Here is a 17,886-nt window from a genome sequence, read left to right as displayed (position 1 = left end):
CCTCTGTGAGGAAAATGACTGTCAGAATGGCCTTGCTATCACGCTATGAGAAACCCCTCTGGATAAATCCCCTGAATTCACTGTCCTCCCTGCCCTTCAACCCTGGGAGTTCAATTTCTAACTAAACAAAGGCAGTTTAGAGAGAGGTAACAGGCAATTATGTGGCCTGCCCTCTGTAGGGCCACTTTTCAAATTCATATTCATAGTCTGTTTATTGGATAATAAATTGAGCATGAAAGATTAATTTGCATTTAGTTCATCATCCCCATGATATAGAGAAGCAATTTCTATACAGCAGCGTCCAGAGCTTAATAACCCAGAGGCGAAACTGGCATATTAAAATGTGTTTTCTTTCTTTTGGGGACACTGGAGTGAAGCCCCGTGGTAACATCTCCCGCTGATTCACACTTCTTGCTTCCCTCCACTAAATTCTTGTCACTCACAGCCTGAGCCGACATATCAGACACAGTTAACGCCGAGCCGAGAGTTATCACACATTCAGTGTAATCAAAATCCTAATGAACATCATTAAAATCAAGGCTTTAAAAACTGAGGCTTACATCTCATGTGGGTTTACACAGTCAGGGTGTGTGTGTATGCTTATGTGCGAGTGTGTTAAGGGCTATCAGAGCCTGTTAATGCGCCGCAGGCAAAAAAGCATGGGGGTCACCTCTTATTCAAAGCGGGCCTGACATGGGCATTTTTCTTCCCTTACATTCTGAGAATTAATTTCTGGGTGCAAAAGAGCTGCAGCAGACAGTTCAAATGATGCATGGAGTGAGCCAGGAAAACGGAAACAGGGTGGGCCACATCAATTTCAAGTGCCCAGCGCCTGGTAACCAAAAGGTCACATGTTAAATCCCAGCAACAGCTCATGTGCAGCTGGGATTAGATTTGTGTAGAGTAAATAAATGCTTGAATGTGACAGTATTTGCCAACACTTACACATTACAGTTATCACCATGACTACAACTAATGATTATTTTCATTAGCGATAAAGCCAATACGATAGGATAATATCACAATACTTAAGTCACGATACAATACTATCGCGATTTTAAATGTTTTGTGATATTTTGAGGATTGTAATTAACATATATTTCAATTTATTACACTTTTTCAACTGCAAATTATGTCCCCCAAAAGGAAAATTTGTTGACGTTTTTGTTTTGTTTTTTAAATTTATTTAATATAATAAAGTTTAAATCATCTCACTTCGGTCATTTTTATTGCAGTAAAATGTAACTTATGGACAGAATATCTGACCAATTTTTACTGTTCTAGCAACCAAAGGTGTATTTGTATTTGAAATATTAATAATTTATATAATTAAAAAAAAAAGATACTTGCCATCTGTGTATTGACACAATATTGCCATGCAAAATACAGCCATACTACACTGTATAGAATCCCCACCTACCCCTATTATTGATTAACATGCTGATTATTTTCTTGATCAATTAAGTTTGTTTTATGAATTATTACAAAATATTTTCTCATTACAATTTTTAGCCCAACTACTGTCACCTTAGATCAAGACAAGCCGGAAAAATTCACACTTGACAAGGTGGAACTGAACCATTTGTGCTTGAAAAATGATTTAAACGATTATCGATCAGCAAAGTAGGGGCTCATTCATTCTCAAAGGGCTAACCATTAACTGACTAATCATCTCAGCTCTATGGTTATGACTGATGATTGCCAAGATGGACGACCCAGCATCGCCATACACCTATAAATATGTCAAACCCTTACTTCAGTACATTGTAAGCATTAGAATGGACAAACCCTGCCACAGGTATCCATACAGAAGATCCATAAAGGGGCAGCCATGTTTCCTGCTGAAGTGCCATTGAGCAAAAAAAAACAAAACAAACAACAACAAAAAAAAAAAAACCACAGACTGCCCACTCATTTAAAATCACGCTGAATAATTAAAGAAAATGATGTTACATAATTTAAATGTAAAGGTTAAAAAGGGACGAGCGCCTGTCTCGTGCTCATTATCCTCATTACTACATAGCCAGTCTGAAATATCGGTGTTGAGAGGGAAGCACGGGGGTCGCGAGGGTTATATATTTTCTTAGCGACTCCAAGCTGCTGGCCGCGTGCCTGTGGGGGTGGCGTGTGTGTGTGTGTGTGTGTGTGTGTGTGTGTGGTGGGGGCCTCGGAGCAGAACATGGATGGGCTGATTTTTTCCGCGCAGACCGGAGGCACGAGCCGCAGCTGCCTGGGCACGCGCTGACTCTTCAAAATAAACAGCTGCCTTAAATAAAACTGACAAGAGCGAACGCAAGCTGGCGTTATACCACTAAAGATAATGGTATAATAGCAATATATATAATGTTTAGCCTCTTGTGACACATTACACCACATGAATTCAACACTGGAGGGATGCAAAGCGCCTAAACGCTGGTTTAATATGGAGACGAGCGGCGGGAAGAGTCACAAACTGGACCGGTAGAAAGTGGCGGCATTGATGAGATTTTTCCTTTTCACTTACAGGCTAAGAAACAACATTTAACTGCATTTTTTAAAAAACAAATTCACCCAAATTTAGACTTATCCCCTTTGCAATGTCTGGCTTGTAGCTCCATCGTGTCGCTCTCCCTCCGAAGCAGCGTCGACACAAGTCCTATTACGCTCAACAAATAGTGCAAGAGTGATTTCCCCGACTAACATGCAGGCAAAAAACTCTGCTGCTTTACCTCCAGTAGACGGTCAGTATCTGTCCAGGGTGCTGAAACGCTCAGTCTCTGTCCAGGGTGCTGTGTGTCATCGCAGGCTCCGGAGAAGCTTTGTAAATCCGCTGCGAGGAGGGCGCCGAAAACGCCGGTCCAACAACTGCCGCCGCCGCCGTCAAGTTACATCAAAGAAAATCCCATTCCCAGCCGCGTGTCCGGCACCACGCACACAGCACACAGAGACCGTGGCTCGAAATGTACTCAACACTGTGAATTCACATATAAACGCTGGGTCTTAAAAGTGGAGCTGGCTGGCTGTGAGGAGCCGCTTCGGCAAGTGGAACTGCTGAGGCTTCTTCGCCAGTTGCTCCTTCCTCCGGATAGGCTCTCCCTCCCTCCCTCTCTCCCCCTCTCTCTCCCCTATTCTCCTCGCTCTATCAATCACTATTCAGCTCAAATATGTTGGAGTGACAAGAGGGAAACCAATAGCCTCCAGTATCCTGTGAGCTACAATAGACAGCGGGCAAATGACTGCCAATAGTTAAGCAGAAATCATTTGGCATTAGCTTTATTGGCAGTGATGCGATAAAGAAACATTCAATTTAACTTAATTCAATTCGACTCCGCCAAAAAATTATGTCCCTGCTGCACAGAAGCTATAAGATGAACACAGAGGTACATTTTCTCTCTCTCTCTCTCTCTCTCTCTCTCTCTCTCTCTCTCTCTCTCTCTCTCTCTCTCTCTCTCTCACTCACACACACACACACACACACACACACACACACACACTCTGTCTCGCACACACACACTGGGGAACTGAATTGAATTTATGGTCAATTTACTTATGTAGAGGGAACAGCCATCTGTTTCAAGCACCTCCTGCCCCGTCATTTTGTTTTTAACAGAGCAACAGTTTTCCACATAATATTCAGTCAACAACACAGGTGCAAGGATTAGTCACAAAGAAAAAATGTGATAATTAATGAGGGAATTCATCCCAGCAGTACCCAGACAGTAATATTATAAGAAACAGGGATGTCACAGGAGCTCAAAATACCAAAATGTACTGTAGGGTTAGGTTGCTATAAACTCAGAGTGTGTACGGCAGCAGCAATACTGAAGTGGTTTGGTAATGGACCTGCACTTCGATGGCACCTTTCTAGTCTTCTGACCACTCAAAGTTTACACTATGAGTCACATTCACACATTCATTCATTCATACACTGGTGGCTGAGGCTAGCATTCAAGGTGCCACCTGCTAGGGGAGCAATTTGGGGTTCAGTATCTTCCTCAAGGATGCTTCGGCATGCCCACTGGATTCCAATTAGTGCACGACCTGCTCTACCCTCTGAGCCACAGCTGATTTTATAGGAGGTCAACCAGTGTTGGGTACTAATGGCAACATATAATTAAATTATATTAACTTTATTTTGCAGTAGCTTGCTGGCAGTTACACTGCATTCATATTTGCATACTGATTCAAGATTTTGTATAGTTACCTACCGAAACTACAAAGAAATTTGGCCTATAAAAGGAAAGGAATGATTTTTTCAATTTTTATTTTATATATGCTTCTTTGACCAATTAGTCATAAGAATTTATTATTGCTATTTATTGACACATGTTCAAAGAAGTTGTTGCATGATATTTGAGAAGAACCCTGTTAAACTGAGTAATCCTTCTTGGTGCAATATCCTCATCTGGACTCTAGTTTCTGTTAGGCAGGTGTCTATCTGATGGACACTGATGGACATGGTATACAAAACCAAGGTCGACATTCCTTGCACTTTCCCATGAATAGTGTTTTTTTTTTTGTTTTGTTTATTTATTACCTTGGAAGGCGGCACAGTGGTACAGTGGTTAACATTGTTGCCTCACAGCAGGCCGCGGTGGGGGAGCTCTTCTGTGTGGAGTTTGCATGTTCTCCCCATGTCAGCGGTTTTCTCCAGGTACTCCGGCTTCCTCCCACAGTCCAAAGACATGCAGGTTAACTGGTGACTCTAAATTGTCCGTAGGTGTGAATGTGAGTGTGAATGGTTGTTTGTTTCTATGTGTCAGCCCTGTGATAGTCTGGTAACCTGTCCAGGGTGTACCCCACCTCTCGCCCAATAGCTGGTATAGGCTCCAGCTCCCTGCGACTCCAAATAGGATAAGCGCTTAGGGAAAATGAATGAATGGATATTACCTCAAAACATTAGGGCACTTTTTGGAATAATAAACTCAAGTGAATGGCATTTTTTACTGGCTTGTAACTTTTTTATATCATATTTTTGTCATCGTTTCACATCACATGTACACTGTCAATTTGATCTTTTCTTTGAACAATTGTTTGAACTACTTTTTCTAAGTAGCTTTAGTTACACAAACTATATTTCTCCCCAGAGTAGCTTTGCTGTAGTGCAGCTTCTGCCTCTGTGAAGTAATTGGCAGCTTCGACAGCTGTGCTTTAATGCAGCCTCCCCAACACTGCTGTTAACTCACACACACTCAGTAAGTCACTGTATGTCATTTGAATCAATATAAAGCATGATAGTCAGAAAACCCACTGTTGGGAATTAGTCAAAGCATAATGTGTTAAGAATATTATCCATATTACGTATAATGATAGACAAAAAAATGATTCTGTGTAAGAGAAGGTCGTACACACCATGAGCAAACTATATGTGCAGAACTATGATGAAACTTTAAATGAGAAAATGCAGCCATAGTAGCTGCTCTGTGAGGCTGTACTCAGGCACAGCTGTGTTTGAGCTAAATTATATCAACAGGATACTCACATGCTCACAATGAAACTAACAAGCTATGTTTAGCAGAGATAATGTTTTTCATGCTCTCCGTGTTTGGCACATAAGCATGTTAACATTAGCAGATACAATGGATTATTTAGGTATTTCTTAAGAGCTATAGTTCCTGTGGGCACCCATGAGTGGAGGCTGGTGTATAAATACATAATGAATGACTATAGAGTAAAAGCAGTTTGAATAAAGTAGATGATGTCCTCATAGGACTACTGCACATCAATAAACACTTTAATATGCCCTCATATCTGCTTAGGACTATGCAACCCAATCATCAGAAAAAAAAGTTGGAATTGTACTTTACTGCAAACCACAAATATGTTACACTGTGTTGTGGATATGTTTTAACATAGCAGTGGTTAACATTATGTTGAGACATATGAAACATATGGTTATGGTTAGGTAACGACCATGTTTTGGCTCTAAATACACGCTTTTCATGACACTATCCCAGCTGGAAAAACAGCAACAGGCCACTAAAATACAACTGTTCTTGTTGTTTGTTGGTCTTAAAAAGTGCTCTACAGATTGGCTGGTGTCTTGCCTAGGTGACTCATCATCCACCGTCCCTTCTACCTCTTTTCTTTGACAAATCTTTTTATGATTTTTTTTACCAGATTTATGGGCTATATATAATGACATATTAAAGTTGTCAGAGTGAGCTTTGCCATACAAAACCTACAACATTGAGAACATGAACATCCATATGTGATAGTATTAAAATGAATATTTAAATCAAACATCAGACACACAAACATACAAAGATAATAGTAGTAAGATAAGGGAAATAAATAAATAGAATAGAATAAATAATAGAATAAAATAACATTTAAGATAAATAAATAAATGAAAAAAATAAAATAAAATAAAACCCCTCTACCTCCTGATGCTAAAGTCAGCTCATATACTACATCACTTCAGAAACATTGATATGAGACATTTGAATTGTAAGAATGTATTTGTGGTTTGCAGAAATATACAATGCTAACATTTTCCCCTGGTGACTGGGCTGCAGCTACGTCATAGTGTGTTACAGTGTGAACCATTTACTACATGTTACATGTGCTAAAGTAAAGTGTTACCATTACTGAGAAGTACACACTAGGGCTGCAACGATAAGTCAACTAATTGATGACTAATCGACTATTAAAATAATCAGTGACTATTTTAGTAGTCGACTAATCGGTTTAAGTCATTTTTCATAGAAAAGTACTATAAAAGTACCCCAAAATACTCTTATTGCAGCTTCTCCAGTTCAAATATTGGCAGCTGTACACACTCTCCCATGATGGTGAACTAAAACCCTTTGGCGTGAGTACGAAACAAGACATTAGATGACATCATTTTGGGGTTTGAGAGAGACAGACAGACATTTTTCAACATTTTAACACATTTTTCAATAAAATGATTAGTCGACTAATCGAAGAAATAATCGACAGTTGAGTCGACAATGAAAATAATCGTTAGTTGCAGCCCTTGTACACACAAGCTAAGCAATGGCTGACGGGAATGTCACTGAGGTATTTTTTTCATAAACCAAAGTATTGGACAAATTGAAATTCTGGCCTGTTGATGGCGCTAGATGTGAAGTCAGAGGATCATCAAAGTTGTTACAATTCATCCCAAAGGAGACATGAATAATTCTTGCAAATTTCTTGACAACTTGTCCAATAGTTGTTGAGGAATTTTACTCAAAACCACAAAGATCAACCTCATGGTGGCGCTAGAGGAAAAGTCAGGGGATTATCAAATGCATTAGAATTCATCTTCTGGCGATCATGAACGTCGTGACAAAATTTTATTGCAATCCATCAGAAAATTGCTGAGATATTTCAGTTTGGACCAAAATGGTGGACAGACAGACGATTACTGCCATCCCTGAAGCCATGCTGCAAGTGTGGCTGATAATATAAAGCATGATGAATTTCCCAAAGACAATATTGGCACTTTTAGCAGAAGCAAAGCATCAGACAGGAAAATATTATCTATATTCCATACTACCATTAAAATGTCATCACATAAGATAAGGTCATGAGTTTACAGTTGAGCGCATGGACGCATTATAAGTCTCTATCTTACAGCAATATTACAGGAATAGGAAGTGAAAATGAAAAAGGATAAGGTCACTAACTCACTATCAGCTAACACAGACACTCTATGTTTGTATATGAGTATTACATATTACATTATGCTTGAGCATGAAAGAAATACACTCAAGCACGCTGCAACGTCAGGATTGAAGTACCATATACAGTGTATCAGCTAGCTAAGTCCCTATGGGGTTATAATGGGAATATTATGGTGTTTTTGCGTCAGAGATTTGGCAGCCCTCTCCCCCCGTAGAGGAGAGGAGTCTGCTCTCTCTCATTAGCTTTCAAAACCACATCTATATAGAGTGACTGCGCACAGCTACTTCAAATCAAGTAGGCACAGAAAAACCCTCCTGCGCTTGCTCGTCGTTTTGAAGTAATTCAGGACCCACACATACTGGCATCACATTAAAAGTAATTTTCAGTGATTAGGGTTTTCATAAGCCAATCACTGCCGATTAGACTCGGAGATAGAGGGAGATGTGAGGTGACTGTCTGAGTGAGCTTTGATGGGGGGAGATCAGAAGGTTATTCCTTGGCCTGAGTCAAAGTGAATGTAGGATGAGAGGTGTTAAATATTGAGGCTTCCCCCCTCCTCCCCTGTTAGATCTCCGGCCCCAGCCTCGGCGTTATGTAACGATTTTTTTCTCATGTTTTTAGGGTGTGAGAAAGATTGTCCTCGGGCTGCCAAGGAGGGGAAGTTGACTGTGTGATGCACGCTTTCATCATATAGGGGTGAGGCACTTCAGTCCACCGTAGCTACCTGTGCGACTCCAGCTGAATTTAAAGTGCTTGAGAAAAACACTCAGTACCGATGGTTCTTTACTGAGCATTCAGTAAAAAAGAAGCAGCAGTTGTATCACAGTACAAATGTTACTTTCAAAAATCCATCTATATGCTCACACAGCTCCAACACCTTCTTGTGTGCAAATCAATTCACAATATTACATGGTAGAAGATCCTATTAGGAAACTTATCTCTGGGTCCCTCATCCGTCTCAATTAGGCAGCACGCACTGATACAGAGTTACTATAACCGTATACAGTGCACCCTATTGCATCTTTCTAGCGCTTAAAACATCTGGAATGTTTTCCAAAAAGTATGCAAGTAACCAATAAAGCAACAGATAAAATGACATCAGCTGTTCACTGTTTCACAGTCACTGCAACAGGATTACGAATAAAACATCTGTGCCACCATGTTAATGCCTAATCTAGGTCCAGACTTTGTGTAACAGATACACCAGTGGATCAGCAGGTGCAAAGATGAAGCTCAGTGCCGTGGCTAAATTTAGCACACATTGCCTCATACTGTGTAGTTGCAGAGCAGCTAATTTTGGTCAACACATTCTCACTCCCAACTCATCAAATACTGATGCTTGGTCAGTGGCCCTCCACATCAATTTACACTTGTTACATGCATTAGGAAATGTATGGTTTCTGCACATCAAATGAATGCAGCCTTGTCCTAAAAAACCCTTCATTTTTAGATTTACGTCCTTAGTTTTAGGCAATAAAAGTATGTGGTTAGGTTTAGAAAACAACATCATGGTTTGGCTTATGCTAAATACATTTGTTACATAACATTCATGACATATGTTAAAACCAAGGTCAAAAATTAATACCTGCCTGGCGCCAGTTTTCTGTTCGGTGAGCAAATCTTGGAAGGCTGTCTGCCACACTGGCAGGTAAATATTTATACAAAATAAAAAACTATACAGAGTTTTGGTGTCATTTATGGGCACACTGCTCTGCTGCTCCTCTGCTGTCAGTGTTGGAGCTTGATGTACACACAGACACACACACACACTACAGAGGTGTTATTACATGCATCATGCCGTGAAACTGAACGTCTCAAGCGCTCCTGATTCTGCAGTTTAGTTTACCATACAGAACATCAGCTAATCTCCTAAACATATCACTTGCCACCGGTTAGCTGCTAACTACCATATTGTGTAGCTGGGGGTTATGAGTTGCACCCATACTTGTGAGGGTAATTAATTAATAACACAGAGGCTCCATCGTCTGAACCAAACAGGCAAACTCTTTATTGCACAATGTCAAAGGCACTATCTTAACAGCTCAACATATCCTCATACAACAGTTTGTACGATTGACTTTCTTCATCATTCTTAAACCGTAACACTTGGGATGAGCGAGTATACCATTATTTGTATCTGTTATAGTTTTGCTAGATTATGCTGTATAGAAAGTTCACAGAATTAACGTTGAGCTACATTTGAATCCATGCCATAATAATCTGAGCTGCTCTTTCTGCAAACAGAGGATCATGAAAATATTGTCTTCAATACTCTGAATTGAATATTAGGCCAACAGAAGAACATTTGTGCAATTGTATTAGATTTTTAGATTTCTTTGGGGAATAGCATAGATTCAGGGCTTTTGGGGATTAGCATAGATTGCCCCCAGCCCCTCTCCCTTTCCACCTCTGGTTTCTGCTGCTAAACAATAGAAAACAACACATACTGTGTCTCAAAGTAAAAGTGTCACGGATTGAGTAGTTTATTTTGGTGTTCACTCCTTTACATCGCAGTTTGGAAAATCAGGTAACTAGAAAACAGCCCAGCATTTTGTGACAAAGCTCGTAGTGTAACAAAATTATTGTACACCTCAAAATCAATTTTGTCTTTACCATAATTCTAGATTTCTTTCTTCTGTTCTTTAAGACTGGAAATTGAGCCCAGTCGTGCAGACCCACATTTTAACACATCCATAGATTTCAGTTATCCAATAAATTGGGCCTTCATTAATTGTAACTTGCACATAGAGGTATCTAACTAAATGAAACAGAATTGAAATACATTGATATGTTTACTCTGCGCCTCTCTGAAATAATCACAAAAGCGTTCTTGAGTTTTTTGGCAGCAAATGTGCATTTTTCATTGAACCAAAGTCGGTTCAGTCAAACTTCTTCACAGTTTACCAAACTTGAAAGGACTAGTTTCTTCTGAAATGTCTGTTTTTTCCAGAGCAGTTGTCTTTTTCTGCAAATGTCACATTCGTTGTGACTTTTTACAGCTTGCCTGCAAATTTTTTTCCTCTCACAGTAATCATCACCTATTCAGAAAGAAATGAAGAAAGTAAAGTATTGAGAACTGCCAAGTTCATTGGCGAAATACTGAAAATATTATAACTTCAGTGGAGGGACGAAATGAGAGTCTCTTTCCAGCTTAGGCTTTTCCCCCCAGGTTGTTTTCTTTGCCTCCATTTCTGTCTCTGCACCAAAGGACTGTACAGAAGCTGTAGGCTTTCCCTTTTTTCACACTTACATTCTTTCAATATTCTTGAGCTCTGCAGCATTTGTGCATTTTTAACGCTCGATGCGCACGCTGTGACAGCTGCAAGCGACCCCCCCAGTGACCAGAGGCGTTGAAGCCACGGTCTCCCCTGGCCTGGCCTAAATTTACTTGGGTTTAGAACTTAGGTTGAGCCCTGGGGAGCCAAACAGAAACTGGTGTAAATGAGGTTAGCGTCTCAGTCACTGTGTTTGTGTGGCCAGCAGCTAGTTCCACAGTTCCAGCCTCTACCCATCTGCCACTGACCCTTGTTTTGCCAAAAGACCAATTGCGGTTTGTGGCTGCCAGATTAGTCTGTGGTGACATAATGATTTTGTCCCACATAAGGGTGATTTGACATGCTCTGCTAGCCTGTCTGTTGCTCGCAGGCTCTGCTCCTCAAATCCAGCACTCTGCCTCTGCCTCATTACTGTCAAACACATCAGGAGGACGGTTCCTTCGTTTGGTGCACATTAACGCGCGTGTATGTGTACGTGCCACCACATCCAGACACATCTTCCCCGCTTATGTGTGTCATATTGTCTGTTTTCATGCAGCTCTTAGTGGGAGTCTGCTATTTGTTCTCATCTGCATGATTTCTACTTACTATCCATTATTCATGTTTTCTCCACACACAACTTGCTTTCGCTTTTAGGCTTTTTCTCATGTTAAGCGTTTATTTTCCCGCAGCTTCCCCTCTGTGATTGCTCTGAGCGGTGCTTTGATGTCATGGCGGTCTTGGCCCAGCCCAGCTGTCTGGACCAGGTGAGTTGGGATTTATTCTTAATAACTGTTTAAAGCACTTACACTCAGTTGAACTTAAATACTTTTTATGGCCAGCTCTCCATATACATATGGTACTTTAATTCTCTCTGCTGCACATAGGAACATTTTCACCACATCAGGATACATCAAATTAAAAAAAAACAAAAGCTATGAAAGGTAACCTTGAATTCCCCCGTCAAAGTATCCTCATACTTTAACTTTTGGCTCATTAAAATCAATACACATACATCAAACATCACTATGGAGTGATATTTCCACAGCACTCCTGTAATTGAGGATACCTAATAAGGTACAGTAAAATGAAACTTTAATGATCCCCATGGGGAAATTGGGCAGTGCAGTGTAACAAAATGTAGCAATGCGGTGTAAGTAAAGGGAAGGAGGCTATGGCACTCTACTCCTCATAATGCACTAAAGTACACACTCTCATGCATAATGTCAGAGGTATAAAGTGTAGAGAATATAGATTTGTGCTGAACATAGCCATTTACGGATTCCTGTTTGAGTGTCCTCTCATTTTCACCTCCACATGAACCTGTTTCAAAAAAATTTTCATCCCTTATCAAAGGAGCGATAGAGAACGAAAGATAAGAAGAAAGAAGCAAACAGATTAAATCCTTCCAGGTAACAGTGGCAGAAGTGTAGGTGAGGTGTTGGCTCCCGAAACAAGCCCGCTCCCCTCTTATCCTCCCTTCCCCTTCCAAAAACACCTCCTCTTGCCACCCCCTCGGCCTTGTGCATCTCCTCATGGCTCACTTTCATCTGCGCTGCACTATAAACAGAGCTTCTTACCATTTCAAAGCTCATACCTGTTATGTCTCCTCTCTCTCGCCTCCCATCTGTGGCGGCATTGGGCCAGGCAGCGCTGGTACAGCGGGACTGGACCTGAGCGCACAGGTGGGGGGATTTGGCCAGGGGTAAAGAGTGTATGAGGGATGATAAAAGAGCCAGAGTGAAAGCACAGAGACATCCAAAGTAAAAGAGATTTATATGTGGGGTATGAAGGATTATACTCCATACAGCATGGCAGGTAAACAATGAGGTGGATTTGAGCAAGTGCGCAGTCTGACACGTGTATCCTTGACTTGTTTTATAGTCAACGAATGTGTAAATGTGGGAGTGCTTCAGTGAAATACGTGAGGAAGTGGCAGCATGTCATTATGTGTGTGTTAATGCATTTGTGTTTGCATTTATTAGGCAGGCATTTGGCATTTGGAAGCCAGCTAGGGGGGCTTTTGAAGCATATTGTGCATCCCTCTGTGTGTGTTTGTGAGCACACTGATATGTGTGTGTAGGTGGTGAAGTGCATTAAAAGCCTGCCTGGCACTCTCTGTGGAGAGACCGGGGGCCTGTTCCAAGATAAAACTAGACTTAGATCAGCATGTTGAGTTTTTTGGCAGAATTTGCTTCCTAAAATATAATTTGCATATTGATTGTGTATCTGATAAAACTTAATGTAGGAAGTGCCATTGTTTATTACTGCCAAGGGACTAATATCCAGCTCTTGTGGCACATATGGCTTCCTGGATGTGAATCCTTTGTTGCAGAACTTCCCTTGGCTGTGAGTAAATTTGACGGCTTACCAACATTAATCCTTATTCATATTTATGTTTTCATATTAGTTTTATGTTTTTTTTCCATTTATTTCTTATATACATGCTTTGGCAAGATAAGCATTTCTTGTCCTGTGCTAATATAGCAAATGAAATTGAATTGCAGGGATGCAATTGAATGGACGTGTCAGATGAGAGAGAGGGTGAGAAAAGGAGGGAGGGAGCGAGATTAGAGGGAGTGAATGTAGGGGGCGAAGAGAGGGATTAGCAGAGGGCAGAGTGAAAGAGAAAGAGTATTGCTCTGCCAGGTGAGCCGTGAGGTGAGCCAAAGCTTTCAGAGATTATAACAGGCTGGTCACAGGTCAATCAGGGGGACACGTTGTTAGAAACCGTGAGGCTTTTCACCTCCCGCAGCTCGATCACCATAGTGGCCCATTGTCAGTTTGTGCCTCATTACCTGACCTTGGATCAGCATGTTGTGAAACAAGTTGCTGAGGAGGGAGGGGCGTGGCTGATTGCAGGGATGTTGATGGATGTTGATGGAATGGTGTGGAACAGGATTGGGGGTGTGTGGTCGAGAGGAGGGTGGATGAAAAGAGAGGGGTTGGGCTCTAATCTTGTGTAGTTGTAAGAGCACAAAAGATGGAGGACTGGAGTGGTTCTGGTCAGAGTGTGTGAGGTGAGGAGAGCTTTTCAAGCTGAAAGGAGTACTGACCAATTCTGTGTTTAAAACAGAATGGTCTCACAAAGCCCCTTATTTCTTTTCAGTCCACATAGAGCAGGTCTCAGTGGATTTAATAATGTAATCAAGTAAATTTAACCTTTTGTACAACAATGATAGTGGACAAAAAAGGACTTAAAGGCACAGTGTGTAAGATTTTGGGGGATTAAGTGGCATCTAGCAGTGAGGACTGCAGATTGAAACCAGCTGAAACATCTCCAGGTTAAAATTCCTTCAGTGTTCATTGTTCAGGAGGTTTTTATCAGGAGGCAAATTATCCAAGTCTGTGAAAAGCACAATATGAATACTTTTTATTTACTTGCCACTGACTCTGAATCATAGATAAGCTCTGAATGTTGTCTACAGCTCCTTCAAAGAATACGACTGGCAACATTCTCTGTACTTCCTATTATTAACTCATGAACAGACCAAAACCAACAACTTCCATCTCTCTATACTTTGTGACTTCCCTGCCCTGTCTGTGGCACTCAGCCCAAAGCCCAGTCCTTCCTTCTGAATTAATAAATCTTCAAAGTTCCCCTCCAGACATGTTTTGAGACAAATATAAATACCCACTTGAAATAGTCACTTGTGTCTGGTACGGCTTTTACAAATAAAAGTTCAGCTACCTCTTTTAAAATTATTTAAATGAAATGCACTCCTCCCACACTGAAGAATCCACAACATTTAAATGTACAAATACTGCTCAATTTAAAAGTTTAACTTCTGCCCACAGAATGTTAGCTACTTGAATGAAAAGTCAATTCTCACTGGAGTCAGACATGCAAATTGCATGCAGGACCACAGCTGACCTTCAAACTAGTTATGGAAATGCCTCAAAATCCAAATGTAAAGGGAAACTTTGATCCTTTTAACCTGGACCCTATTTTCCCATGTTTTTGTGTAACTAATAAAGACAATCATTTTTTTTAAATTGGTCCAGTGATGTGAGAGACTGATGCAGCTGCAGCAGCGAAACAGGCTGCAATGCAATCCCTTTGGGCAACTGTCGACGGTCAATTTATGTCAATTAAAAGTGCTTATTTTTGCCACTGACAGGCTCAGATTGTTATTAGAAGTGTCTGACAACATTACGGAAAGGACCCTACAGAGAAATGAAACGTTTTTCTTACCCTTTGTTGGGTCTGTTTGTTAGTAAGTCTAACCAAGTCTTGCTCAAGGAGAGGTTATGAAATCTCGCAGACTTTTCCACATTGTTGAAATCAGCTAAATAATCAGCCATGACGATGAAAATATTTTCAATGATAATACACTACACTTCCTGTACTCCAGCACAACAGCCTCTTTCTTGGACACCCCTCTCCAACTCTCACTAATGTTTCCACTTTTGTTTTTTCTGCAACAGGTCACCTCTTGCGAGATTTCAGAACAAGACTTCTCCTTGAGCGAGAATTGGTTAGGCAGAATGACAAACGGACCAGTGGAAGGTAAGAACAAACATTTCCTTTCTCTGTAGGGTCTTTTCTTTGATGTTGTCAGACACTTAAAATAACAATCTGAATCTGTCAGTGGTAAAAACAAGAACTTTTAGTGGAAGTAAATTTCAAGCACAAATGCTTGTAGGAATTTCACTGCAGCCTGTTTCGTCATTGTGGCTGCACAGTCTCTCTCAATACTGGACCAGTTTCCAAAAATATATACAGTACAGGCCAAAAGTTTGGACACACCTTCTCATTCAATGCGTTTTCTTTATTTTCATGACTATTTACATTGTAGATTCTCACTGAAGGCATCAAAACTATGAATGAACACATGTGGAGTTATGTACTTAACAAAAAAAGGTGAAATAACTGAAAACATGTTTTATATTCTAGTTTCTTCAAAATAGCCACCCTTTGCTCTGATTACTGCTTTGCACACTCTTGGCATTCTCTCCATGAGCTTCAAGAGGTAGTCACCTGAAATGGTTTTCCAACAGTCTTGAAGGAGTTCCCAGAGGTGTTTAGCACTTGTTGGCCCCTTTGCCTTCACTCTGCGGTCCAGCTCACCCCAAACCATCTCGATTGGGTTCAGGTCCGGTGACTGTGGAGGCCAGGTCATCTGCCGCAGCACTCCATCACTCTCCTTCTTGGTCAAATAGCCCTTACACAGCCTGGAGGTGTGTTTGGGGTCATTGTCCTGTTGAAAAATAAATGTTAGTCCAACTAAACGCAAACCGGATGGGATGGCATGTCGCTGCAGGATGCTGTGGTAGCCATGCTGGTTCAGTGTGCCTTCAATTTTGAATAAATCCCCAACAGTGTCACCAGCAAAACACCCCCACACCATCACACCTCCTCCTCCATGCTTCACAGTGGGAACCAGGCATGTGGAATCCATCCGTTCACCTTTTCTGCGTCTCACAAAGACACGGCGGTTGGAACCAAAGATCTCAAATTTGGACTCATCAGACCAAAGCACAGATTTCCACTGGTCTAATGTCCATTCCTTGTGTTTCTTGGCCCAAACAAATCTCTTCTGCTTGTTGCCTCTCCTTAGCAGTGGTTTCCTAGCAGCTATTTGACCATGAAGGCCTGATTGGCGCAGTCTCCTCTTAACAGTTGTTCTAGAGATGGGTCTGCTGCTAGAACTCTGTGTGGCATTCATCTGGTCTCTGATCTGAGCTGCTGTTAACTTGCGATTTCTGAGGCTGGTGACTCGGATGAACTTATCCTCAGAAGCAGAGGTGACTCTTGGTCTTCCTTTCCTGGGTCGGTCCTCATGTGTGCCAGTTTCGTTGTAGCGCTTGATGGTTTTTGTGACTCCACTTGGGGACACATTGAAAGTTTTTGCAATTTTCCGGACTGACTGACCTTCATTTCTTAAAGTAATGATGGCCACTCGTTTTTCTTTAGTTAGCTGATTGGTTCTTGCCATAATATGAATTTTAACAGTTGTCCAATAGGGCTGTCGGCTGTGTATTAACCTGACTTCTGCACAACACAACTGATGGTCCCAACCCCATTGATAAAGCAAGAAATTCCACTAATTAACCCTGATAAGGCACACCTGTGAAGTGGAAACCATTTCAGGTGACTACCTCTTGAAGCTCATGGAGAGAATGCCAAGAGTGTGCAAAGCAGTAATCAGAGCAAAGGGTGGCTATTTTGAAGAAACTAGAATATAAAACATGTTTTCAGTTATTTCACCTTTTTTTGTTAAGTACATAACTCCACATGTGTTCATTCATAGTTTTGATGCCTTCAGTGAGAATCTACAATGTAAATAGTCATGAAAATAAAGAAAACGCATTGAATGAGAAGGTGTGTCCAAACTTTTGGCCTGTACTGTATATAAAAAATAGGGTTTACGTTGAAATAAACCAAAATGAGTACAGACAAAAATGTCCCTCTTTCAGCAGATGGTTGTGGAAACGTCCATATACCTCATTCTGCACAGTGAAGCTCAAACATCCAAGTAAAGCAACAAAAGGCAAAATACATTTCTGAGTGGAGGGGACTTGAAAAGGGTTTTGGATATATATTTTTATTTTCCAAAAGGCTGGGCACTGCAGTTTTTGGCAGACTTTACTCAAGCAGGAGTAAGCAGTGTTTTGTTTGGGACTATTTTGAGCCTCAGACTTGAACGCTTCTGAGTATATTTGGCTTTGGGACGGTGTATGTGGGCTTGACTTAGAATAAACGACACTTCCCATTTTCACGGTGATAAAGGAACGTGTAGACCAGTGAGACGCTGTGGCTTACATTGTTTTTGAACAACAATGGAGCTCCATGGCACAGAAGATAAATGATATCAGGGTTTGGCTGCAAAGACAATACTTGTCAGTGAAAATCATTGTTGGTTTTGATCTCTTTATTGAATCTGTTAACAGTGACAAGAATTTAGAAACGTTGCCACACTCACCGTTTAAGCTTTGAAGGAAGTTAATGGCTATTGCAAACACAGCTACAAAGGTGGGTAACGTTATGCTGAATGACAATTAGGAGTGTCAACCCCCA

At 41.0% G+C, this 17,886-nt stretch overlaps 1 protein-coding gene across 1 annotated transcript in view; it reads right to left on the bottom strand.

Annotated features, from left to right (window-relative positions):
* tmem121ab (transmembrane protein 121Ab) overlaps positions 1-3,062 on the bottom strand; it is a 64,405-nt gene extending 61,343 nt beyond the window's left edge. The window contains exon 1 of the mRNA XM_033647927.2: positions 2,709-3,062. The gene's annotated coding sequence lies outside the window, so the exon portion shown is untranslated. The remainder of the gene's footprint in view (positions 1-2,708) is intronic.
* Positions 3,063-17,886: the final 14,824 nt, after the last annotated feature.

Source organism: Epinephelus lanceolatus, chromosome 13, assembly GCF_041903045.1.
Source record: "Epinephelus lanceolatus isolate andai-2023 chromosome 13, ASM4190304v1, whole genome shotgun sequence".
In the NCBI taxonomy this organism is placed as follows: domain Eukaryota; kingdom Metazoa; phylum Chordata; class Actinopteri; order Perciformes; family Serranidae; genus Epinephelus; species Epinephelus lanceolatus.
This window is presented reverse-complemented; position numbering and strand designations above follow the sequence as displayed.